We start from the raw sequence: 25,904 nt of genomic DNA, 5'->3' as shown, positions 1-25,904 counted from the left end.
ACTGCCTACAATGCCGCCTATCCTTGTGTCATCGGCACATTTGGATATATGACTTGTGCTTATAGGTGTAGTAGACTCATTTGATCAAATAGTCCATGGGGTAATGGTTCCTGGCATTGGGGTGGTGGGAGAAGGAGTGGTGTAGTCTGTGGCAGAGATAGTCCAGCAATGAGCAATGGAGTTGTAAGAATGGATAAATATTCAGAAGTTTCGCTTGATGACCTTTGTGGATCAAGGAACATTTTGCAAAATCTTCCCTCATAAGAATAAAGTGATTTTTCAGTTAGGTGTATGCTTGCCCAGAAGTTGTGCACCAACAGCACTCACATGAAATAACAACAGAAAATGCTGGAAAAACTCAGCAGGTCAGGCAACATCCGTGGAGAGAAATTTGAGTTGACGTTTCGGGTCGAACCCTTCTTCAAAACTATAGCACTCACATGACCTTTGGTGCATTGACCCTGCATCTCTTTCTGGGATTAACCTCATTAGCCTAATGTGGGTAAATACCCAGCGTAAAAAAATGCCTGTGATTGGGAGCTTCCAAGTTGTTAGATGGGAAATCTGGGGCTGCTGAAGGATTTAAAGGCCTGCAGCTGCTTAAAGGTGATTTTGCATGATGAAAAACTGGAAGTTAATTTGGTCAAAAGTATCTGTAAGGAGTGCAGAACAGCAGAGCTTGGTGCATTTCCCTGGAGCAGCTTCCAGGAAGTCAGAAGTGGAGGGGAGCTCTTCGCCAATGAGCACCACAGGCACAAAGGTGAACAGGCTAGTGCGAGAATGGGAGGAGGTGGCACTGAGTAGCAATACCATCTCCACCATCCAATGCACATGGAAGCAGTGCTTCAAGAAGTTTAATGACCTGATGAGGTCAACCAAGGTAAGAGAACTACCATTAATGCAATCCTCTCACACTATGTTAAAGTACTTTTATTGTTTATCATGCAGCTTTCACCTGGAAATGTTACTTCATTCACATCATTACATGCATTCAGCCCAAAATAATTCTTTATGTGTGTGTCCTTTACTTCCTAACTGTGTGTTCCTTCTAACATTTAAAAATTAATTCTCGGGACATGGGTACTATTGGCAAGGCCGGCATTTATTGTCCATCCCCAGTTACCCTAAGAAGGTGACGATGGTCTTTTTTCTTGAACCACTGAAGGCCATATGGTTTTATTCTTATTATTCTTTGTAGCAGTTTGATAGGACTCTTCAGAGGGCAATCAGGAATCAGCACGTCGGTGTGGGACTGGAGACGCATATAGGCCAGAACAGGTAAGTACAGCAGGTTTCCTTCCCTAAAGGGCATTGGGGAACAAGTTGAGTATTTATAACAATCTGACAGCTTCATGATCACTTTTACATATCACTTTTACACATCACATATAAGATTCTGAAGTAGATTGACAGGGTAGATGCTGAGCGGTTGTTTCCCCTGGCTGGAGAGTCTAGAACTAGGGGGCATAGTCTCAGGATAAGGGGCCGGTCATTTAAGCCTGATATGAGGAGAAATTTCTTCACTATGATGGTTGTGAATCTTTGGAATTCTCTACCCCAAAGGGCTGTGGATGCTTAATTGTTGAGCATGTTCAAGGTTGAGATAGATATATTTTTGGACTCTTGGGGAATCAAGGGATATGGAGATGGGGCAGGAAAGTGGAGTTGAGGTCGAAGAACATAAGAACATAAGAAATAGGAGCAGGATTAGGCCATTTGGCCCCTTGAGCCTGCTCCGCCATTCAATAAGATCATAGCTGATCTTCTACCTCAACTCCACTTTCTTGCACTATCTCCATATCCCTTGATTCCTTTAATATCCAAAAATCTAGCGAGCTCAGTCCTGAATATACTCAACGACTGAGCCTCCACAGCCCTCTGGGGTAGAGAATTCCAAAGATTCACCACCCTCTGAGTGAAGAAATTTCTCCTCACCTCAGTCCTAAATGGCCAACCCCTTATTCTGAGACTGTGACCCCTGGTTCTAGACTCCACAGCCAGGGGAAACATCCTCCCTGCATCTACCCTGTCAAGCCCTGTAAGAACTTTGTATGTTTCAATGTGATCACCTCTCAATCTTCTAAACTCTAGAGAATATGGGCCTAGTCTGCTCAACTTCTTCTCATAGGACAATCCCCCCATCCCAGGAATCAGTCTGGTGAACCTTTGTTGCACTCCCTCTATGGCAAGTATATCCTTCCTTAGGTAAGGAGACCAAAACTGTACACAATATTCCAGGTGTGGTCTCACCAGGGCCCTATATAGTTGTAGTAAGACATCATAGGCTAGAAATTCGGTGGGCTTTGCGCCCAGTTACAGCCCAAAGAGGGCTTCTGTGCCAGTAGGGGTGGTAGCGCTGATTTTGAGGGCCGCGGTAATGGCGGCGGTAGCCGGTAGCGCTGCGCCGGCACCGATGACGTCATCGGTGTGCGCAGTGCTCCGGTTCCGCCCCGCTACCGCCCCGACCCCCATCTTCAGTAGTGGCCGCCTCTTCCGTGGCGGCCGCTAACAACATCGGGAGACCGGGTCCTTACTGCAGCCTTAGCGGGGCGCTTTAAGGTGGAGGTGCGGCCGGCCGCTTTTTTGGCGGCCACCTGCCCGCACCTCCTTCCCCGGCCTCCTCCACCCCCCCCCCCGCGGCATTGCCGGCTGGTTTCCGTGGAGCCCGGCACTTCTCCGTTGTGCCGGGCTCTTTTGCCGGCACTCGCGATCGGGGCTCCGGCCGTTGCAGGCACCTCCTCCTTAAGAGAAGGAGGAGGCCTGCAGTACCACAGCCTGCCGCATCGCATCGGGTGGCGCAGCGGCAGCTAGAGCGCTGAAATTCAGTTTCAGCGCCCCAAGCGGGGGCGGGCACACCCTGGAATAGCGCCCGGTTCCGACTTGGGGCGCTAAAACTGAATTTCTGACGGTCGCAACTGGCTCCGCGCCCAGCGCTAACTTTTGGGCGCTAGCCAGCTGGCGGGCCCAAACTGAATTTCTAGGCCCTTTACTCTTATATTCAAATCCTCTTGTAATAAAGGCCAACATACCATTTACATTCCTAATTGCTTGCTGTACCTGCATGTTAACTTTCAGTGATTCGTGTACAAGGACACTCAGGTCCCTCTGAACACCAACATTTCCCAATCTCTCACCATTTAAAAAATACTCTGCTTTTCTATTTTTCCCACCAAAGTGGATAACTTCACATTTCTCCACATTATATTCCACTTGCCATGTTCTTGCCCACTCACTTAGCTTGCCTATATCCCCTTGAAGCCTTTTTGCATCCTCCTCACAATTTACATTCCCACCCAGCTTTGTATCATCGGCAAACTTGGATATATTACATTTGGTTCCCTCATCCAAATCATTTCCTACATTACAACAGTGACTGCAACTCAAAAGTACGTAAATGGCTGTAAAGCACTTTGAGATGTCCTGTGGTCGTGGAAGGCGCTATATAAATGCAAGTCTTTCCTTTTTATATAGATTGTGAATAGCTGAGGCCCAAGCACTGATCCTTGCGGTACCCCACTAGTTACAGCCTGCCAACCTGAAAATTACCCATTTATTCCTACTCTCTGTTTTCTGTCCGTTAACCAATCCTCAATCCATGCTAGTATATTAGCCCCAATCATATGAGCCCTAATTTTGTCTAATAATCTCTTGTGCAGCACCTTATCGGATGCCTTCTGAAAATCCAAATACACCACATCGACTGGTTCCCCCTTATCTATTCTGCTAGTTACAATCTCAAAAAACTCTAACAAGTTCGTCAAACACGATTTCCCTTTCATAAATCCGTGTTCACTCTGCCCAATCCTATTACTATTTTCTAAGTGCCCTGTTACCACGTCCTTAATAATAGATTCTAGCATTTTCCCTACTACTGATGTCAGGCTACCTGGTCTGTAGTTCCCCTTTTTCTCTCTCCCTCCTTTCTTAAATAGCAGGGTTACATTTTCTACCTTCCAATCCGCGGGAATGGTTCTAGTTCAATGGAATTTTGGAAAATGACAACCAATGTATCCAATATCTCTATAGCCACCTCTTACAAAACCCTAGGATGTAGGGCATCAGGTCCAGGGGATTTATCAGCTTTCAGTCCCATTAATTTTCTCCAGTACTATTTTTTTAGTAATACTAATTTCTTTCAGTTCCTCATTCTCGCTAGACTCTTGGTTCTCCACTATTAGCTTGTTCACAGACATACTGGCGCCTTCCAGTTCCTAAAGGGGAATGTCCATCAAGCTGCACTGCCACACCCTGCTCATTGCTGCGTTTGACCTGGGCCTGCAAGGAGGTGCAAATCTTCGCCAAAGATTATCATGGCTACTCAGAGACCCAGGGAGAGAGCTCGCCGGTTTAGCAACCAGGCATTGGTGGCGCTGTGGAACGCCGACGGGCAGTGCTGTTTGGAGGCCATTGCCCCGTGAGTTTACAAGGGTGTGGAGGGAGGTTGCCCAGCATGTTTCATCCAGGAGCCTGGTTCAAAGGACTCACACGCAGTGCCGTAAGAAGTTCAACGACCTCACTCGGGTGGTCAGGGTGAGTAGATGCATGAAATATCTCTACATCCTACCATCTCAACCTCACTCTGTGCACAGACAGTGTAAAGTCCCAAATCCCCAAGACTCACCCAACATCTATGCCCATCTACTAAAAGTCACATCCACATCCCACACCTTGCAGACATTAACGGCTATTCAACTATGGTAGGCACATGGCTGCACACTCACTCACGCGCTGCCCTTTTTCTTGCAGGCTAAGCTTTCACATAACTGGAGTAATCAACAATGCACAGGAGGAGGTCAGGCAGAGCTGCACCCCCTCACACAGCTGGAGGAGCGAGTTCACAGACTCATCGCAAGCCATGTCATGGGCTCTGTGGCAGTTGAAGAGGTCGACCCCCTTGGGGACAGCAACGGTATGTTCATCATCTTTCTCTCTCCCCTCTCATACCACTTCCCCCTCACAACACCAGCTTTTCCCACTTTCCATCTAACTATACTGTCTCCATTCCTTGCTCCCTTACTGCCCCCCTGCCCTCATGTTAAAGCCACTCTTGTGCCTTCCTGCTTCCAGATAGTGAACCACCAGCTGACCAACCTATCCCTCAGCCTCCCAGTGACAATGACGCGGGAGAGGAGGAACATGAAGCCGCCGCCTCACCGCCTACATCTCCTGAGGACGAGACAGTCGATACTGGGGCCATGCGTTCACTGGAGGGGAGCAGGGGATTTGGATCTGATCTGGGTGAAACTCCGGGACCCAGCGGGCTGCAGCAACGCCATAGGGAAAGGGAAGTTCGGGGGCCATCTCCCCGGAGGGTAAGTGCGCACAGGAGTTCTGCTGCACACGACTCAGATGAGTACCTCGATATCGCGGCGATGAATAGAATCATAGAATCATAGAAATTTACAGCACAGAAGGAGGCCATTTTGGCCCATCATGTCCATGCCGGCCGACAAAGAGCTATCCAGCCTAATCCCACTTTCCAGCTCTTGGTCCGTAGCCCTGTAGGTTACGGCACTTCAAATGCTCATCCAAGCACTTCTTAAATGTGATGAGGGTTTCTGTCTCTACCACCCTTTCAGGCAGTGAGTTCCAGAACCCCACCATCCTCTGGATGAAGAAATTTCCCCTCAAATCCCCCCTAAACCGCCTACCAATTACTTTAAATCTATGACCCCTGATTGTTGACCCCATTGCTAAGGGAAATAGGTCCTTCCTATCCACTCTATGTAGGCCCCTCAAAATTTTATACACCTCAATAAGGTCTCCCCTCAGCCTCCTCTGTTCCAAAGAAAACAACCCCAGCCTATCCAATCTTTCCTCAAAGCTAAAATTCTCAGTCCAGGCAACATCCTCATAAATCTCCTCTGTACCCGCTCTAGTGCAATCACATCTTTCCTGTAATGTGGTGACCAAAACTGCACGCAGTATTCTAGCTGCGGCCTAACTAGTGTTTTCTACAGTTCAAGCATAACCTCCCTGCTCTTCTATTCTATGCCTCAGCTAATAAAGACAAGTATTCCGTATGCCTTCTTAACCACCTTATCTACTTGCCCTGCTACCTTCAGGGATCTGTGGACATGCACTCCAAGGTCCCTTTGTTCCTCTACACTACTCAGTGTCCTACCATTAATGTGTATTCCTTTGCCTTGTTAGCCCTCCCCAAATGCATTACCTCACACTTCTCCGGATTGAATTCCATTTGCCACTGTTCTACCCACCTGACCAGTTCATTGATATGTTCCTGCAGTCTACAGCTTTCTTCTTCATTATCAACCACACAGCCAATTTTAGTATCATCTGCAAACTTCTTAATCATACCCCCTACATTCAAGTCTAAATCATTGATATATACCATAAAAAGCAAGGGACCTAGGGGGAAAAATTGGGTTGCTTTACGCCTCCTGTTAGTGCCCTAAGAGGGTGCTAATGGGGCACAAAGCAACTAGCGTCCGGGTGCAGTGCTGCCCATGCCTCCCGTGAAATTCAGCGGGAGGTTAGTGGCGGTGCTAACCGGTAGCGCCCCGTGGCGCTTCACCGCTGGCGATGACATCATCACCGTGCACAACGCCAAGCTCGCAACCCGGCCGCGATCTTCGGGAGCGCCCCCTGACTTACCGCCGGACGCTATATCCGACAGAGTCAGGGGGGCCTACCTGCAGCCGGGGAGGCACTATTTAAAGGCGAGGTGCGGGGTGGCCATTTTTGTTGCTGGCCTCCTGCCAGCACCTGCCTGCGCTTCCGTCCACAGCCTCCTGAACGTTCCCCCCCCACCACCCGTGGAGTGCCGGCTGCGCTCCAAGAGCCCGGCACTTCTCTTGAGTGCCAGGCTCTTTTGCCGGCACTCCCGATCCCCGGGTGCCCAGCTGGGCCCCGGGTTGTGCTGCGCAAGGCCCCTCCCCTTTGACTCGCAGCGCCCGCTTCCCTGTTGGGGTGCAACCACTCAAGTTCCGGTGCAGGGGCGCTAATTTTTCCGGGGTGCTTAAAGTAGCGCCCCGGCGACATTAGCACCCCAAATGGGTTGCTACTCAATTTTTAGCCCCTAGTACACAAAAACATCCAGCAACCATTACCCTTTGCTTCCTGCCTCTGAGCCAATTTTGGATCCAACTTGCCAATTTGCCCTGGATCCCATGGGCTTTCACTTTCGTGACCAGTCTGCCATGTGGGACCTTGTCAAAAGCCTTGCTAAAATCCATATACACTGCATCAAATGCACTACCCTCATCGACCCCCCCTTGTTACCTCCTCAAAAAATTCAATCAATTTAGTCAGACACGACCTTCCCTTAACAAACCCATGCTGACTGTCCTTGATTAATCCATGTCTTTCTAAATGAAGATTTATCCTGTCGCTCAGAACTTTTTTCAATAATTTTCCCACCATCGAGGTGGTGGTGGGAAATTTCTCAGGCGATGAGCATGCATACTGAGCTCATGGCTGCAATGGCAAGGGTGCCTGAGTGCATGGATGCACTGGCTAGGAGCATGGAGGGGACAACAGGAAACTTTACCCAGACCAATTCAAGCCTACTAGATGGGGGAGGATTGTTTCTATGCGCTAGGTATAATGTAAATGCTTTGTAAAAATGTTTATGGTTTTGTTCCGCTTAGAATACAAAGGATAACTTCATCCCATTTTTGTTGCGGGGAGAACAGTGCTTCAAGGCCACATTTTATATTATGTTGCAGTATAGATAGATAAAGATGAGAAAATTCAGCAATTTCTTTGTTAATCATTCATGGGATGTGGGCGTCACTGGCAAGGCCAGCATTTATTGCCCATTCCTGATTGCCCTTGAGAAGGTGGTAGCGACCCACCTTCTTGAAACGCTGCATTCCGTGTGGTGAAGGTATTCCCACAGTGCTGTTAGGTAGGGAATTCCAGGATTTTGACCCAGTGACAAAGAAGGAATGGTGATATATTTCCAAGTCAGGATGGTATGGGACTTAGAGGGGAACTTGGAGGTGGTGCTGTTCCCATGCCCTTTTTATTCTAGGTGGTAGAGGTCACGGGTTAGGGAGGTGCTGCCGAAGAAGCCTTGGCTAGTTGCTACAGTGCACCTTGTAGATGGTACACAATGCAGCCACTGTACGCCAATGGTGGAGGGTGAAAGAATAAAAATATATGTTTTGTATGTGTGATGGACTCGAGACTATTAATATAAGATGTATGTGATAATAAACATAAATTTGATGTGTATAGATCTCCCCTGGGTAAGGCAACGGTGCAAAACTTAACAAAGGAAACCTGCATAACAGGATAACCCCCCACAGAGACACTATCAAAACTCACCATCGAAACTCAAGAGACACTAAAAGGTGTCAACAAACAATTAACTTAAGCAAGAATGACACCAACCACTGCAGACAGACACATGTTCAAAGGAAAGCCAATCAAGAACTGCCATGAATCTAAGACCCAAACATGGGGTCTTAGCAGTTTAGAGTACAGACAATGGACTTAAAAAGATACAAAACAAGGAACCCAAAGGCTCTGTCTCTTTCTCCCTCTGGACGACCATGCAGAAGAACAAGAAGCCCTCACTCTACAGGCCAGACCAAGAAGCAAGGAACTCTACAGACCAGACCAAGAAGCAAGGAAAAAGGCCACGTGCATTGCTTAACTCAGGGAAGTACCAGTCTGTGTAAATCTAACCCATTACCTTATGTGTTGTAATCGAGTAGAGTCGATAAATACCAGCAGGCTATTGTTTTGATGTGTATGCGTGTGTGTGTTTAATAAACTTGCATGAATGTATGTGTTTAATAAACTAATTCCAAATTGTTTCAAAAGAATTGGTTTTGCTGTCATAGAAACATAGAAACATAGAAGATAGGAGCAGGAGTAGGCCATTCGGCTCCTCGAGCCTGCTCCGCCATTCAATGAGATCATGGCTGATCATTCAAATTCAGTACCCTGTCCCTGCCTTCTCCCCATATCCCTTGATCCCTTTAGCCTTAAGAAATATATCTAACTCCTTCTTGAATATATTTAATGAATTGGCCTCCACTGCTTTCTGTGGTAGAGAATTCCACAGGTTCACCACTCTCTGGGTGAAGTAATTCCTCCTCATCTCTGTCCTAAATGGCTTACCACTTATCCTTAGGCTGTGACCCCTGGTTCTGGACTCCCCAGCTTTCAGGAACATCCTTCCTGCATCTAGTCTGTCTAGTCCTGTTAGAATTTTATAAGTTTCAATGAGATCCCCTCTCATTCTTCTAAACTCCAGCGAGTATAAGTCCAATCGACCCAATCTCTCCTCATACGTCATTCCTGCCATCCCAGGTATCAGCCTGGTGAATCTTCGCTGCACTCTCTCCATGGCAAGAACATCCTTCCTCAGATAAGGCGACCAAAACTGCACACAATACTCAAGATGTGGTCCCACCAAGGCCCTGTACAATTGCAGCAAGACATGCTTGTTCCTGTACTCGAACCCTCTCGCTACGAAGGCCAACATACCATTTGCCTTCTTAACCGCCTGCTGCACCTGCATGCTTACCTTCAGCGACTGTTGCACAAGGACACCCAGGTCTCTTTGCACTTCCCCTTCTCCAAATCTATTGCCGTTCAGATAATAATCTGCCTTCCTGTTTTTGCCACCAAAGTGGATAACCTCGCATTTATCCACATTATACTGTATCTGCCATGCTTCTGCCCAATCACCCAACCTGTCCAAATCATACTGGAGTTTCTCGGCATTCTCCTCACAGCACACACGCCCACCCAGCTTTGTGTCATCTGCAAACTTGGAGATATTACATCTAGTTCCCTCGTCCAGATCATTTATATATATTGTGAATAGCTGGGGTCCTAGGACCGATCCCTGCGGTACCCCACTAGTCACTGCCTGCCACTCGGAAAAAGACCCATTTATTCCAACTCTTTGCTTCTTGTCTGCCAACCAGTTCTCTATCCAAGTCATTACCTTGCCCCCAATCCCATGTGCCTCAACTTTACACGCTAATCTCTTATGCGGGACCTTATCGAAAGCCTTCTGAAAGTCCAATTACACCACATCCACTGGTTCTCCCTTATCTATTCTACCAGTTACATCCTCAAAAAATTCCAGTAGATTAGTCAAGCATGATTTACCTTTTGTAAATCCATGTTGACTTTGTCCGATCCTGTCACTGTTTCCCAAGTGCTCTGCTATTACATTTTTTATAATGGACTCTAGCATTTTCCCCACTACCGACGTCAGGCTTACCAGTCTATAATTCCCCGTTTTCTCTCTACCACCTTTTTTGAATAGTGGGGTAACATTAGCTACCCTCCAATCCATGGGAACTGTTCCAGAGTCTATCGAATTTTGGAAGATGATCAGCAATGCATCTACTATTTCTAGGGCCAATTCCTTAAGTAACCTAGGATGTAGATTATCAGGCCCTAGGGATTTATCGGCCTTCAATCCTGTCAATTTCCCTAACACCATTTCCCTACAAATACTGATTTCTTTCAGTTCCTCCCTCTCATTAGACCCTATGTTCCCCACCATCTCTGGGAGGTTATTTGTGTCCTCCTTTGTGAAGACAGAACCAAAATATGTATTTAATTGGTCTGCCTTTCTTTGTTCCCCATTATAAATTTCCCTGATTCTGACTGCAAGGGACCTACGCTTAACTTCACCAATCTTTTTCTCTTCACATATCTATAAAAGCTTTTACAGTCAGTTTTTATGTTCCCTGCAAGCTTACTCTCATACTCTATTTTCCCCCTCTTAATTAATCCCTTTGTCCCCCTTGCTGAATCCTAAACTGCTCCCAATCCTCAGGTTTACTGCTTTTTCTGGCCAATTTATATGTCCTCTCCTTGGATCTTATGCTATCCCTAATTTCCCTAGTTAGCCACGGTTGAATCATCTTTTTTGTTTTATTTTTATGCCATACAGGGATGAACAAATTCTGTAGTTCATCTATGCAATCTTTGAATGTTTGCCATTGCCTATCCACCGTCAATTTAATGCCAGTTGAAATAAAAAGCTTACAAAACTGAGGGCTCGTCCAGGATCTGGCGAGACAGCTTTAGATCATTCTTTTAAACAATTGGAAATTTCGTGAGTTGCGATTCTAATCTGTGGTGCGAAGTTTAAAAGTAAATTCAAAAGACACAGGATGAAGGGTTTGGGGGCATACAAAACGCCAGCAAAAGACGTAGCTGTAGCCTACCATAAAAAAATATATGAAAAGGTGTCCATAAGGGACTTACAAGAGTTACGGGCACAATGCATCTGTAAGGGCCAACATGCATCCTTTGGGGAGCTCGTGGCATTTATCCAGGAGAGGGTAGATGAGGGAAAGCTGAGGCCCAAACAGGCAAACGGTCTCTTGGCATTCGGGGCACATTACTGTGCTCGGAGAGATGAGGAATTAATGAGGCAGGATGGAAAAGTGATTCGAAATTTAAAGGGAGAGATACAAGATTTAAAAAACCTAAAATTCAAAGAGATTCAACTAAAAGAAAGAGATTCAAAGTATGAAAGAACAGAAAGAAGAAGGCATCCAGCTTGCTAAGCAGTTAAAGGAGGGATAAATCCAGCATTTGAGACAAGAAATCGATCGATTAGGCCATCGTATCAGGCAACTAGAAAGAGGAGCCGAGCAGGCAGCTTCATTGCTACTGCAACAAAGTCTCTCAAATTTAAATGCAGGGGCAACAATCGCAGTAGCAAATGAAATGAGGTTAGAGCTTTAGAAATATAAATTGGAAAACCTGGGGCTCTGACAGGAAGTAGACGATGTTAGGGGGGCATTAAGGGAAGCAATTAAGAAGCCACATAGGGAGGCAGACCACTCCCGGTGCCACATCAGTATGGCGCGGTAATAGATTACGATCGGGACTGTGTTTGGATGGGATTGAGAAATAATGCAAAAGTGATAGAAATTTCAGATGCTCACTCTGTTTTTGCTATTAAAAAGCCATCCGAGTATGACCCTCGGGGGAGCGAAAATGAAGCTGAGGCAAAACTAATTCAGGAACACCTAGCAGTGTTTGCCACGTATAAGCACGATTGTGGAAAAATGGCAGATGAAGAGTCTATTGAGGGACCCCCCCACTCATTCACCAAACAGTACCCCATCTCAAGGGGGAGTCCCCCTTACATCCGAGACACCATAAAATCCCTAGTCGAGCAGGGTGTTGTTAGGACAGGCACTTTCACAACCAATTCGCCCACATGGCCAGTTAAAAAGCCTGATAGCAGCTAGCGACTGACTATTGATTACAGAAAGTTAAATTCTGTAATGCCAACCTGTTCACCGGTAGTAAGAGAAGCTCCCACCATATTATCTCAAATTCCTGCTGGTTCCAAGTACTTCTCAACCCTCGACATCGCCAATGGATTCTGGAGTATCTCTGTTAAAAGGGAGGACCAGTACAAATTCGCGTTCACATTTGAGGACCAGAGCTACACCTGGACATGCCTGCCTCAGGGGTTCCACAATGCCCCCACAATCTTCCACAAAAGAATGGCTGTAGTTTTAAAAGACTTTTCCTGCCCTACCTGCTTGCTACAGTACGTAGACGATCTACTGCTGACAACCGATAACATGGAGGAGCATCTGTCCCTTTTGCACGAACTATTGACATTGTTGGCTCAGGCAGGACTGAAGGTGAATCCCTGTAAGGCTCAGTTGGTAAAAGAACGGGTCACCTTTCTACGAGTGTCCATTTCTCCAGAGGGATCGTCCCCCGACTTCCACAAGATGGAGATAATACAGCGACTACCATTACCCACTTCCAAAACAGCCCTACGATCATTCTTGGGTTTGGTGGAGAACCAAAGGAACTTTATTCCAGGCTTTGTAGAGTGCGCAAAGCCCCTGTATGATTTGATAAAACTGCAGGGTGATGACATACACCCGGCATGGACTGATGCTCACACCCAGTCCGTGGCCAAATTAAAAACTGCAGTGATACAGGCCGCATGTCTGATTCCTCTGGATCCCACACAGCCCTTCCATTTGGAGGTCGGGGTCACAGAACAAAGCCTCGCCGCAGTTCTGTGCCAAACGCGAGCTGATTGACTATAGCCCATTGCATATGCGTCTCGAATCCTGCAGGGGGCAGAAAAGACGTATACCGTGTGCGAGTGCCACCTGCTGGCCGTCTTCTGGGCAGTACATAATTTTACCTTTATTTCTGGGCTACAAGCGATCATCCTTCACAGCGTACACACGCCTCTAAACCTACTGATGAAACCTGGAGATTCGCTAGTTTCCTCGCAGCGCCTCAGCAAATAGACATTGGAATTTATGGAAAGAGACATTGGTATAATTTCCAAACCCACCACATTGCTGCCACAATTTCTGGTTTATGAGGGAGAACTGCATGAATGTCCGCTACCCCTAACTAACTTTGAGACCCATCCTATGCAGAAAGAGCCCATATAGGGAGCCCCAGATGTCTACATCGATGGGTCCTCATATCACATCGAGGGATCCCCCCACACCGGGTATGCTGTGGTATTGCCAGAGAGAACCATCCAGCGACGATACAACCGACAGTCCTCACAATATGCAGAAATTGCTGCACTTCTATCCGCCGTGAAAGAAACCTCAGATAGACCCGTGAATATTTGATCCGATAGTGCCTATGTTATAAACACCATGCTCTTCACAAAAATGACTACCGTACCATCTACAGTAAGGCCCTGGTCCACGGGTCCTGGTTACGCCTGCTCTGGTCATACCTTAAACAACGATCCCAGCCCTGCTTCATAGGAAAGGTAGCAGCCCATAGAAAAGGGGTTCACATAGTGAGGGAAATTCCAGAGCAGACAGAGCAGCCAAGGACGCTGCGATTGTTGGGGAGATAGAGGATTTAGTTGTTGAGCCCTGCAATGCTGTTAGCAAGGGCTCCCCAACAGATCACCTAGATTTGAAATCCCTGCAGCAGCAATACTAGCCATACACCGTTGTAAGCGCCTGGCACGAGGAAGGCAGACCCCTTCCTCAACCGACAGCCTGGGCCCCCAATACCACACTAGGCACTGCCCCTGACGGACCCCTTCCCCAACCGACAGCCTGGGCCCCCAATACCATACTAGCCACTGCCCCTGACTCAGCGGAGCAGTTGCTGATGTTCATAAGAAAGCCATATGCCTGCCAGGTGGTGTGTGTTCCATCAGAGGCGGCTCTCCCTCTTTCACTCCCACCCCATGGCAGGGCACAATTCGGCCCTGGTAACCTTCAATAAGGTAGCATCCACAGTTTGGTGGCCTTCCATGAGGGAAACAATCAACCTATATGTGGCACGATGCCTACCGTGCCTGCAGCACAATCCTCCCGCATGCACTAACCGAGCCTTGCTTCAAAGCGCGCCCCCACCTCAAGGGCCATGGACTCACCTCCAGATAGACTTCATTGGGCCACTTCCACAGGCGCAAGGCAATTTTCAGCATGCCCTAGTGGTGGTGGATCAATTCACTAAATGGATCGAAGCATTCCACTGCCGCTCCAACACCACAATCATGGCAGCCAAAACACTATTAAATTATGTGTTTTGTAGGTGGGGAGTACCGGTACAAGTGGACAGTGATCAAGGTTCGCACTTTACTGGTAAGATTTTTACCCACCTGCAGGAAATGTTGGGGATAAAACACAAACGACATATTGCTCACCACCCCCAGTCATCCAGAAGGGTCGAAAGGGGGAATCAGACCCTCAAGTTAATGTTAAAAAAATTGTGTGTGGACCACCCCACTCAATGGGCTAACATGCTGCCAATGAGGTCCACACCTCATAAAACATCAGGAGTCTCCCCATATCAGGCCATGACGGGGAGATTCATGAGAACGCCAGGCCAGCTAACACTAACGGGGATTATCCCCTTGACAATGGAACCATGTAGTTCCAAGTGGCTGGAACAAGTGGTAGATTACACCGATCAGATGAATCGATTTGTGGCCACGAAATTGGGGAAGTCAAAAAGACAACTTAAAAGGTACTTTGACAAGAAAGTACGTCTCTTTGAGTATCAGGTGGAGGACACCGTAATGATTCCGAATTATGGGAAAAAGAAGCATGCCTTTGAGCCCAGGTGGTGGGGACCGCATACGATTATAGACCAATTGAACCCCGTGGTTTATTTGATTCAGTTACCGGGGAAAAAGGGCGTTAAGTACAAGAAATGGCATCATATTAACCAGTTAAAAACTGCCAAAGAGTAAATACTACACTGATCTTGTTTCCCACAGGACCATGATACGGATCCTTATGATTGTCGGGACGATACTGGACAGCGGTCATCCACCTCACAGAGATATTTAATACAGATGACACAGAACAATGCCATTAACAGCAGAGCTATACAAAAGCTAGGAGCCAGCCCATGGTGGGAAACAATGTATAATGTAGGATAACACCCTTGGCTCAGAACCCTCTCAATGCTCATGATACTGGCACAAGCCTTAATTGTAGTGGTGGGGATCATCATGATCTGCTACCTGAGAAAACTCCTTAGGAAACTGAACCACGATATGCGAGCCCTGAGGAGATAAACCAAATGAGGGGTCAATAAGGATATTTCCCCTTCAAGTCGGGGAGTCTGTAAGAATAAAAATATATGTTTTGTATGTGTGATGGACTCGAGACAATTAATATAAGATGTATGTAATAAAGATAAATTTGATGTGTATGGATCTCCCCTGGGTAAGGCAACGGCATGAAACTTAACAAAGGAAACCTGCATAACAGGGTACCTGGGATGGCAGGAATGACGTATGAGGAGAGATTGGGTCGATTGGGCTTATACTCGCTGGAGTTTAGAAGAATGAGAGGGGATCTCATTGAAACTTATAAAATTCTAACAGGACTAGACAGACTAGATGCAGGAATGATGTTCCCGATGCCGGGGGAGTCCAGAACCACGGGTCACAGTCTAAAGATAAGGGGTAAGCCATTTAGGACAGAGATGAGGAGGAATTTCTTCACCCATAGAGTGGTGAACCTGTGGAATTCTCTACCACAAAAGGCAGTTGAGGCCAATTCATTAAATATACAGGAAACTTTTTTTATCCGGCACGGACGGGACCGACGTGGTGCCGGTTCATCAAAAATTCCGGATAACCGAACGCTATAGTAAAAGATAGGGAGGGCTGACAGCTCCGTATAAAGCAACAAACCCTGTTGCTTAACAACAACTGTAGAACAATGGCCACAAGTTTCAAGCGTGTCTGTAGCTTAGCAACAGCTCCAGCCACACCCTTGCACAGCACAGATGGAAGAAGGCAAATACAATATGAAGTAAAACCTACTCCTGAATTTTGCCAGTTAACCGAGATTTCCGGTTATTTAGGTGCCAGTAAATCGAAAGTTTCCTGTATTCAAGAAGGAGTTAGATATATTTCTTAAGGCTAAAGGGATCAAGGAATATGGGGAGAAGGCAGGGACAGGGTACTGAGTTTGGATGATCAGCCATGATCTCATTGAATAGCAGAGCAGGCTCGAGGGGCCGAATGGCCTACTCCTGCTCCTATCTTCTATGTTTCTATGTTTTATGTTAATCCCCCACAGAGACACCATCAAAACTCACCATCGAAACTCAAGAGCCACTAAAAGGTGTCAACAAACAATTAACTTAAGCAAGAAATGGCACCAGCCACTGCAGACAGACACATGTTCAAAGGAAAGCCAATCAAGAACTGCCATGGATCTAAGACCCAGGTCTTAGCAATTTAGAGTAGAGACAATGGACTTAAAAAGATACAAAACAAGGAACCCAAAGGCTCTGTCTCTCTCTCTCTCTGGACGACCACGCAGAAGATCAAGAAGCCCTCACTCTACAGACCAGACCAAGAAGCAAGGAAAAAGGCCGCGTGCATTGCTTAACTCAGGGAAGTACCAGTCTGTGTAAATCTAACCCATTACCTTACGTGTTGTAATCGAGTAGAGTCCATAAATACCAGCAGGCTATTGTTTTGATGTGCATGTGTGTGTGTGTTTAATAAACTTGCATGAGTGTGTGTGTTTAATAAACTCATTCCAAATTGTTTCAAAAGAATTGGTCTTGCTTTCAATTTAATGCCAGTCGAAATAAAAAGCTTACAAGGGAGTGAATGTTTAAGGTGATGGATGGGGTGAAAATCAAGCGGGCTGCTTTGTCCTGGATGGTGTCGAGTTTCTTGAGTGTTGTTGGAGCTGCACTCATCCAGGCAAGTGGAGAGTATTCCATCACACTCCTGACTTGTGCCTTGTAGATGGTGGAAAGGCTTTGGGGAGTCAGGAGGTGAGTCACTCGCCGCAGAATACCTAGCCTCTGACTTGCTCTTGTTGCCACAGTATTTACGTGGCTGGTTAAATTTCTGGTCAATGGTGATCTCCAGGATGTTGATGGTGGGGGATTCAGTGATGGTAATGCCGTTGAATGTCATGGGGAGGTGGTTAGGCTTCCTCTTTTTAGAGATGGTCATTGCCTGACACTTGAGTGGCATGAATGTTACTTGCCACTTATCAGCCCAAGTCTGAATATTGTCCAGGTCTTGCTGCATGCAGGCATGGACTTATGTGAGGAGTTGCGAATGGAACTGAACACTGTTCAATCATCAGCAAACATTCCTACCTATGACGGAGGGAAGGTCATTGATCGTGCAGCTGAAGATGGTTGGGCCTAGGACACTGCCCTGAGGAACTCCTGAAGAGTTTCTCCCTGATTCCCATTGACTTCAATTTTTCTAGGGCTCTTTGATGCCACACTCGGTCAAATGCTGCTTTGATGTCAAGGGCAGTCACTCTCACCTCAACTCTGGAATTCAGCTCTTTTATCCATGTTTGGACCAAGGCTGCAATGAGGTCTGCAGCCGAGTGGTCCTGGCAGAACCCAAACTGAGCATTGGTGAGCAGGTTATTGGTGAGTAAGTGCCGCTTGATAGCACTGTTGATGACACCTTCCATCACTTTGCTGATGATTGAGAGTAGACTGGTGGTGCGATAATTGGCCGGATTGGATTTGTTCTGCTTTTTGTGTATGGGACATACCTGGGCAATTTTCTACTTTTTTGGGTAGATGCTGGTGTTGTAGCTGTACTGGAACAGCTTGGCTAGAGGCGCAACTAGTTCTGGAGCACAAATCTTCAGCACGATAGCCGGGATGTTGTTGGGGCCCATAGCTTTTGCTGTATCCAGTGCACAATCCATTTCTTGATATCACATGGAGTGAATCGAAGTGGCTGAAGATTGGCTTAAGAACATAAGAACATAAGAAATAGGAGCAGGAGTAGGCCCATCGGCCCCTCGAGCCTGCTCCGCCATTCAATAAGATCATGGCTGATCTGATCCTAACCGCCAATCCACTATCACAGAACCAGCTCCTGAATCTAACAGAATTAGACACACGAAATAGGAGCAGGATCAGGCTACACGGCCCCTGGGCCTGCTCCGCTACCCACAGGGCCATGACCGATCCGAACCTAGACTCATGTCCAAATTCCTGCCCGCTCCCCGTAACCCTTAATTCCCTTTACTTCTAGGAAACTGTCTATTTCTGTTTTAAATTTATGTAATGATGTAGCTTCTACAGCTCTTTGGGGCAGCATATTCCATGGACCTACCACCCTCTGAGTGAAGTAGTTCCTCCTCATCTCAGTTTTGAAAGAGCAGCCCCTTATTCTAAGACTATGCCCCCTAGTTCTAGTTTCACCCATCATTGGGAACATCTTCCCCGCATCCACCCGATCCAATCCCTTCACAATCTTATATGTTTCAATAAGATCGCCTCTCATTCTTCTGAACTCCAATGAGTAGAGTCCCAATCTACTCAACCTCTCTTCATATGTCCATCCCCTCATCACCGGGATTAACCGAGTGAACCTTCTTTGTACTGACTCGAGAGCAAGTACATCCTTTCTTAAGTATGGACACCAAAACTGTACGCAATATTCCAGGTGCGGTCTCACCAATACCTTGTACAACTGAAGCAATACCTCCCTATTTTTATATTCTATCCCCCTAGCAATGAAAGCCAACATTCCATTGGCCTTCTTAATCACTTGCTGCACCTGCATACTAACCTTTTGAGTTTCGTGCACCAGGACCCCCAGATCCCTTTGTACTTCAGTACTTTCCAGTTTCTTGCCATTAAGATAATAACTTGCTCTACGATTTTTCCTGCCAAAGTGCATAACCTCACACTTTCCAGTATTGTATTCCATCTGCCAAATCTCTGCCCACTTAGTTAGCCTGTCTATGTCCCCTTGAAGGTTTTTTATGTCCTCCTCACTCACTACTTTCCCCCCCATCTTAGTATCATCTGCAAACTTTGATATGTTACACTCGGTCCCCTCCTCCAAATCGTCAATATAGATTGTAAAGAGTTGGGGACCCAGCACTGACCCCTGCGGAACACCACTAGTTACTGATTGCCAGTCTGAGAATGAACCATTTATCCCAACTCTCTGCCTTCTGTTAGATAGCCAATCCTCTATCCATGCCAGAATATTACCCCCAATCCCGTGATTTTTTATCTTAAGCAATAATCTTTTGTGTGGCACCTTGTCAAATGCCTTTTGGAAGTCTAAATACACTATGTTCACTGGTTCCCCTTTATCCACCCTATATGTTACTTCCTTAAAGAACTCCAGCAAATTTGTCAAACATAACTTCCCCTTCATAAAACCATGCTGACTTTGTCCTATTAAATTATGATTATCCAAATGTCCTGTTACTGTCTCCTTAATAATGGACTCCAAAATTTTACCTTCCACAGATGTTAGGCTAACCGGTCTATAGTTTCCAGCCTTCTGTCTACTGCCCTTTTTAAATAAGGGTGTTACATTAGCAGTTTTCCAGTCTACCGGGACCTTTGCTGAGTCCAGGGAGTTTTGGAAAATTATTACCAATGCATCCACAATCCCTACCGCCACTTCCCTCAAGACCCTAGGATGTAAGCCATCAGGTCCAGGTGATTTATCCGCCTTGAGTCCCATTATTTTACCGAGTACCACTTCCTTAGTGATTTTGATCGTGTTTAGCTCCTCCCCCCCTTTAGCCCCCTGTTTGTCCAGTGTTGGGATATTCTTAGTGTCTTCTACTGTAAAGACTGATATAAAATATTCATTCAGTGTTTTTGCCATCTCCATATTTCCCACCATTAATTTCCCGGTCTCATCCTCTAAGGGACCAACATTTACTTTAGCCACCCTTTTTCTTTTTATATAACTATAAAAACTCTTACTATCTGTTTTTATATTTTTTGCTAATTTACTTTCATAATCTATCTTCCCTTTCTTAATCAATCTTTTTGTTATTTTTTGCTGTCTTTTAAAGTTTTCCCAACCCTCTATCCTCCCACTAGATTTGGCTACCTTATATGCCCTTGTTTTTAGTCGAATACTATCCTTAATTTCTTTACTTAGCCACGGATGGCTGTCTTTTCTTTTACACCCTTTTCTTCTCAGTGGAATATATATTTTTTGGAAGTTGTAAAATAACTCCTTAAATGTACACCACTGATCATGTATCGTCTTACCCTTTAATCTATTTTCCCAATCCACTCTACTCAATTCCGCTCTCATACCTTCATAGTCTCCTTTATTCAAGCTTAGCACGCTTGTTTGAGATCCAACCTTCTCACCCTCTAATTGAATATGGAATTCAACCATGTTATGGTCACTCATTCCAAGGGGATCCTTTACTAGGACATTTTTAATTAATCCTGTCTCGTTACACAGGACCAGATCTAAGGTTGCTTGCCCCCTGGTCGGTTCAGTTACATACTGCTCAAGAAACCCATCCCTAATACACTCAATGAACTCATCCTCAAGGCAGCCCTGCCCAATTTCTGTGATGGTCGGGATTGCATGAGAAGGCCAAGATGGATCTTCTGGCTGAAGATAGTTGCAAACGTTTCAGCCTTGTCTTTTGCACACACATGCTGGACTTTGCCATCATTGAGGATGGTGATGTTCATGGAGCCTCCTCTGCCAGTTAGTTGTTTAATTCTCCACCACCATTCATGACTAGATGTGGCAGGACTGTAGAACTTTGATTTGATCCGATGATTGTGGGATCTCTTAGCTCTGTAAGTATATACAGACCCTTAATTTTTAATTTTGGTATATATTGAAATGCTTTGCCAGGCCAAAAGGTTTTTTTGAAGTGAAATAAAGTTGTAACAGATGGTCTTTCACTGATAAGTGGACATGGAATGTGCTTTGATGTGCTTTACTAAGAGGCAGCAAACATTTGGGAGCAAATGTGCTTTCACAAGAAACTGTTGGATTTGCAAGCTGCTTTGTGATGGAGATATTTAAAGAGCTGGGTTTTGGATAAGCAGATATTGGCAGAACAAATGGTTGTGACTGCAGGGGGTAGTCATAGACAACAGAGATAAACAATCCCCTCAGATTTGCAGACTTCGAGTCGACAACGAAACAAGCTACAAGATTGTAGAACGACTTCTGGTGGCTAAGGGGGAGGAGTCAAACCTTTGAAGTTCTGAAATACAGGAGGCAACGTAACACGTGAAATGTGAACAAGTGGTTTGCTGTCACTTTTGTAAACTTTTATGAGTGAATGAACAATTTTGGGCTTTGATAAAGGCAGCTAATGGATAACACACACAGGATGTGTGAGTGTGAAAGTTCGACAGCTCAAACAACTCAGGCCGAACATTAAAGGAACATCTCACCATCTCTGAATGATTAATTTACTGAAAAAAGCAAGGAAAACTGTATAAAAAAACCAGTGACTAAAAATATCGGCACTGCAGTCTCAACTCGCTGCAGTCGAAAGGCGAAGAGCTGCAGTCGAAAGGACATGGCCTGCAATCAACGCGGGATGGATCATCGGCGGGTGGTTGTATGTATGATTTCCTGTAATATTATTGATGAACTGCTCGAATAGTGGTTGGGGTTTTGAATCTGTCTTAGGGACAATAAAAGGTTAAAGACAGAACCCGTGTGTCAGGTGTAATTTCTCATAAGCCCCAAGTCCGAACTCTATAACCTGTTGGACAGGGCGATGGATAATTCCGCATGTCCTACAGATTTGGTGACCACGAAGGGACATTGAGCGAGAAATTTATGGACCATTAATGTGGGTGGAAAAACCGCCAAGACAATGGTTGAGTTAGTTACAAAATATGTTGTGGGGAAGTTACCTCTCCGGGAAAGGTGGGTATGGGTCATTATTGATGGTGATGATCCAGTTTATGAGGCCGAACAATGGACACAAGGGTCCACATGTTGGCAGCGGATATTGAAAGCCATCTGACTGTTAGCTTATCAAAGGCAGGTTAAGAGCAATGAGTGTACAAAGATTAAGTCACGAAGGGAACTGGAGGATATGGCAGGAAAAACCAGAGATAGAGAAGTGGTGGTGAACCGTTTACTCAAGGAATTAGAGGAAGAATGAAAAGGTCATAAGAAAGATAGAGAGGCGTTTGAGAAGGAGAAAGCAAGATGGTGTAATAAAGAGCAATATTTGGAAAGTCAGCGTGTGAATCAAGGGAACGATAGTAAAGCTTGGAAAGAGGAAGCTAGTAGGCAACAACAACGGGCAGAAAAAGCAGAGAAGGATAATGAGGATTTGAAAGCTGCCATTAGGGTGGTGCAGAAACAGGTTGTGAAACAAGGTGGGCAGCAGGACCACACAGAATGCAAAAGGAAGGTTAAAGTGTTAGAAGAAAGGTGCAAAGGGGAATGGTGTGTGCTATACCCCTGGGAGAATGGCCTGTATTTGGGTGGTCATCATCAAACAGTGAGTGGGAGGAGATTGAAGAAGAAGGTGAGTTAGGACCTATACCTGGGAAAAAGATTAAACCACCTCCTTCTGTGCCTTCCCCAATGAACCCCATACATCAACGGAGATATCTCGCCCCGGGAGCGGACGCCCGACCGGGAGAGAGGGGTGAATTGGACAGGGAATTCTTTGTTAATTATGATTATAGGAGTTTGAAAGACATGGGGTAGGATCTTCATTGGGCCGTGGAATCGGGATTGGAGGCGTGTGGGGGGTTAAAATCCCGACATCAGGGGTCCCGACCCCATCCCGCACCCAACCAGCCTCCATGCCAGTTTCAAAGGAGGCGGGTACCCGCCCCACACTTGGACCCGCCTACCCGAGGTGGGAAGGTAGTTAACAGGCAGTTTTTAGCCTAATCCCTATTTTTATTGCTGAAGTGTGGGATTCCCGACGGCTCCAAACCATGCCACGTTAGAGAAGGTGGACCGTAGGGATGAAGGGCTTGGAGGGGTCGAGATAGTTCATAGAGTTCATAGAGTTATACAGCACAGAAAGAGGCCCTTCGGCCCATCGTGTCTGCGCCGTCCATCAATCCCTGTCCAGTCTAATCCCATTTTCCAGCATTTGGTCCATAGCCTTGTATGCAGTGGCATTTCAAGTGCTCATCCAAATGCTTCTTGAATGTTGTGAGGGTTCCTGCCTCTACCACCCTTTCAGGCAGTGAGTTCCAGATTCCAACCACCCTCTGGGTGAAAAAGTTCCTCCTCAAATCCCCTCTAAATCTCCTGCCCCTTACCCTGAATCTATGCCCCCTTGTTATCGACCCCCCTACTAAGGGGAAAAGTTCCTCTTTATCTACCCTATCTATGCCCCTCATCATTTTGTACACCTCAATCAGGTCCCCCCTCAGCCTTCTTTGCTCCAAGGAGAACAACCCCAGCCTGTCCAGTCTTTCTTCATAGCTGAGGCGCTCCATCCCAGGTAACATCCTGGTGAATCTTCTCTGCACCCTCTCCAAAGCAATCACATCCTTCCTATAGTGAGGCGACCAGAACTGCACACAGTACTCCAGCTGTGGCCTCACCAGCGTTTTGTACAGCTCCATCATAACCTCCCTGCTCTTATATTCTATGCCTCGGCTAATGAAGGCAAGTATCCCATATGCCTTTTTAACCACCTTATCTACCTGTTCCGCTGCCTTCAGGGATCTATGTACATGTACACCAAGGTCCCTCTGACCCTCTGTACTTCCTAGGGTCCTACCACTCATTGTGTATTCCCTTGCCTTATTTGTCCGTCCAAAATGCATCACCTCGCACTTTTCAGGGTTAAATTCCATTTGCCACTTTTCCGCCCATCTGACCAACCCGTTTATATCGTCCTGTAGCCTGAGGCTTTCCTCCTCGCAATTTACCACCCCACCAATTTTCGTGTCATCCGCGAACTTACTGATCATACCTTTTACATTCTCATCCAAATCATTTATGTAGATCACAAACAGCAAGGGACCCAGCACCGATCCCTGAGGTACCCCACTGGACACAGGCTTCCAGTCACAAAAGCAACCTTTGACCATCACCCTCTGCCTCCTGCCACTCAGCCAGTTTAGGATCCAACGCGCCAAGGCACCCTGGATCCCATGGGCTCTTACCTTCTTGACCAGTCTCCTATGCGGGACTTTGTCAAAAGCTTTGCTGAAGTCCATGTAAACCACATCCACAGCATTTCCCTCATCCACACACCTAGTCACCCCCTCGAAAAATTCAATCAGATTTGTCAGACATGATTTACCCTTGACAAAGCCATGCTGACTATCCCCGATTAATCCTTGCCTCTCCAAGTGGAGACTAATTTTGTCCCTCAGAATTTTTTCCAATAATTTCCCTACCACAGATGTTAGGCTCACTGGCCTGTAATTCCCTGGTTTATCCCTGCTACCCTTCTTGTATAATGGTACTACGTTAGCTGTTCTCCAGTCCTCTGGTACATCCCCTGTGGCCAGAGAGGTTCTGAAAATTTGTGTCAGAGCCCCTGCAATCTCCTCCTTTGCCTCATACAACAGCCTGGGATACATCTCGTCCGGGCCTGGGGATTTATCCACTTTTTGGCCTGCTAAAACCGCTAGTACCTCCTCCCTCTCGATGCTAATATGTTCAAGTATGTCACAGTCCCCTTGCCCGATTTCTATGTCTACATCGTCTTTCTCCATAGTGAACACAGATGCAAAAAATTCATTTAAAACCCCGCCTACATCATCTGGCTCTACAGCAGTGTTCAGGTGGGTGATGGGTGCATGAGTGCAAATGTAAGTGTGTTTGGTGTGTCTAAAGTGTTTAAAGAAGCTTAAATGACCTTTTCTTACCTTTTCAGCCTTCCTTCTCACTGGCACAGAAAGCAGAATGGCTGCGAACTGTCAAAAGTGACAGCCTTCAGCTTTCTGTGCAGGAGAGATTTCTAACTGAGTCTGTGGCGAAGGACTCAGGTTAGAAGTAAGACTGTCAGTGTTTGACAGCTTCAAACAGCTGTGAAACGCTGATATTTCATCTGTCAAAACCTCTTGACAGATGAAATTTCAGTCTGTGATGTCACCTGTTGCCAGGTGGCCCTTAATTGGCCTGCTGGGCAGGCTCAACAAGGTCAATCAAGTTAAAATCGCGTGGATTGGCCACATCTCGATGGAGGCGGGACCGAAAGTTTGGGGGCGGTAACCGAATTAGCACCAGCCATTTAGTGCCCGGCGCGGGAGTACTGCCGCGGCCGCTAAATTGGGCTTACCGCCCTGGCTATCTCGGGTGCTCCACTTCCTCTCGGGATGGTGTCTGGGGCGCAAAGCGCGGTAGCGCCGGAGCACTACGCGGCTGCTCCACGTAGTGCTGACATGTTTCATCGCCCCTCCCCTTCTGTTAAAGGGAAGGGTTGCTGCGCACTCTGCAGGCCGTTTGACAGCCTCCACTAGCCCACCAGGGCGGCATGGTGCCATGGCCGTAGCCCGACTCCTGAATGAAAATCCAGCCCATGGCGTCTGACATTAAAAAGTTAGAAATGGGAGGTGAACCCCAAGAAAAGAGGCTATTCCACTTGCGAGTGACATCCACTAGCTACCTTTTGGGTGGTAAAACATTTTGCGGTGTTCACAGAAACCCAACCCGTCACTCTATTAACCCATCACACCCCAACTCGTTTACTCTTAGATGGGAAAATTAAAGAGGGAACAGTGTCCAGTGT

Source organism: Somniosus microcephalus, chromosome 2 (assembly GCF_052327205.1).
Source record: "Somniosus microcephalus isolate GS21.2 chromosome 2, FLI_Smic_1.0, whole genome shotgun sequence".
Taxonomy (NCBI): Eukaryota; Metazoa; Chordata; class Chondrichthyes; order Squaliformes; family Somniosidae; genus Somniosus; species Somniosus microcephalus.
Note: the sequence above shows the minus strand (reverse complement) of the source record.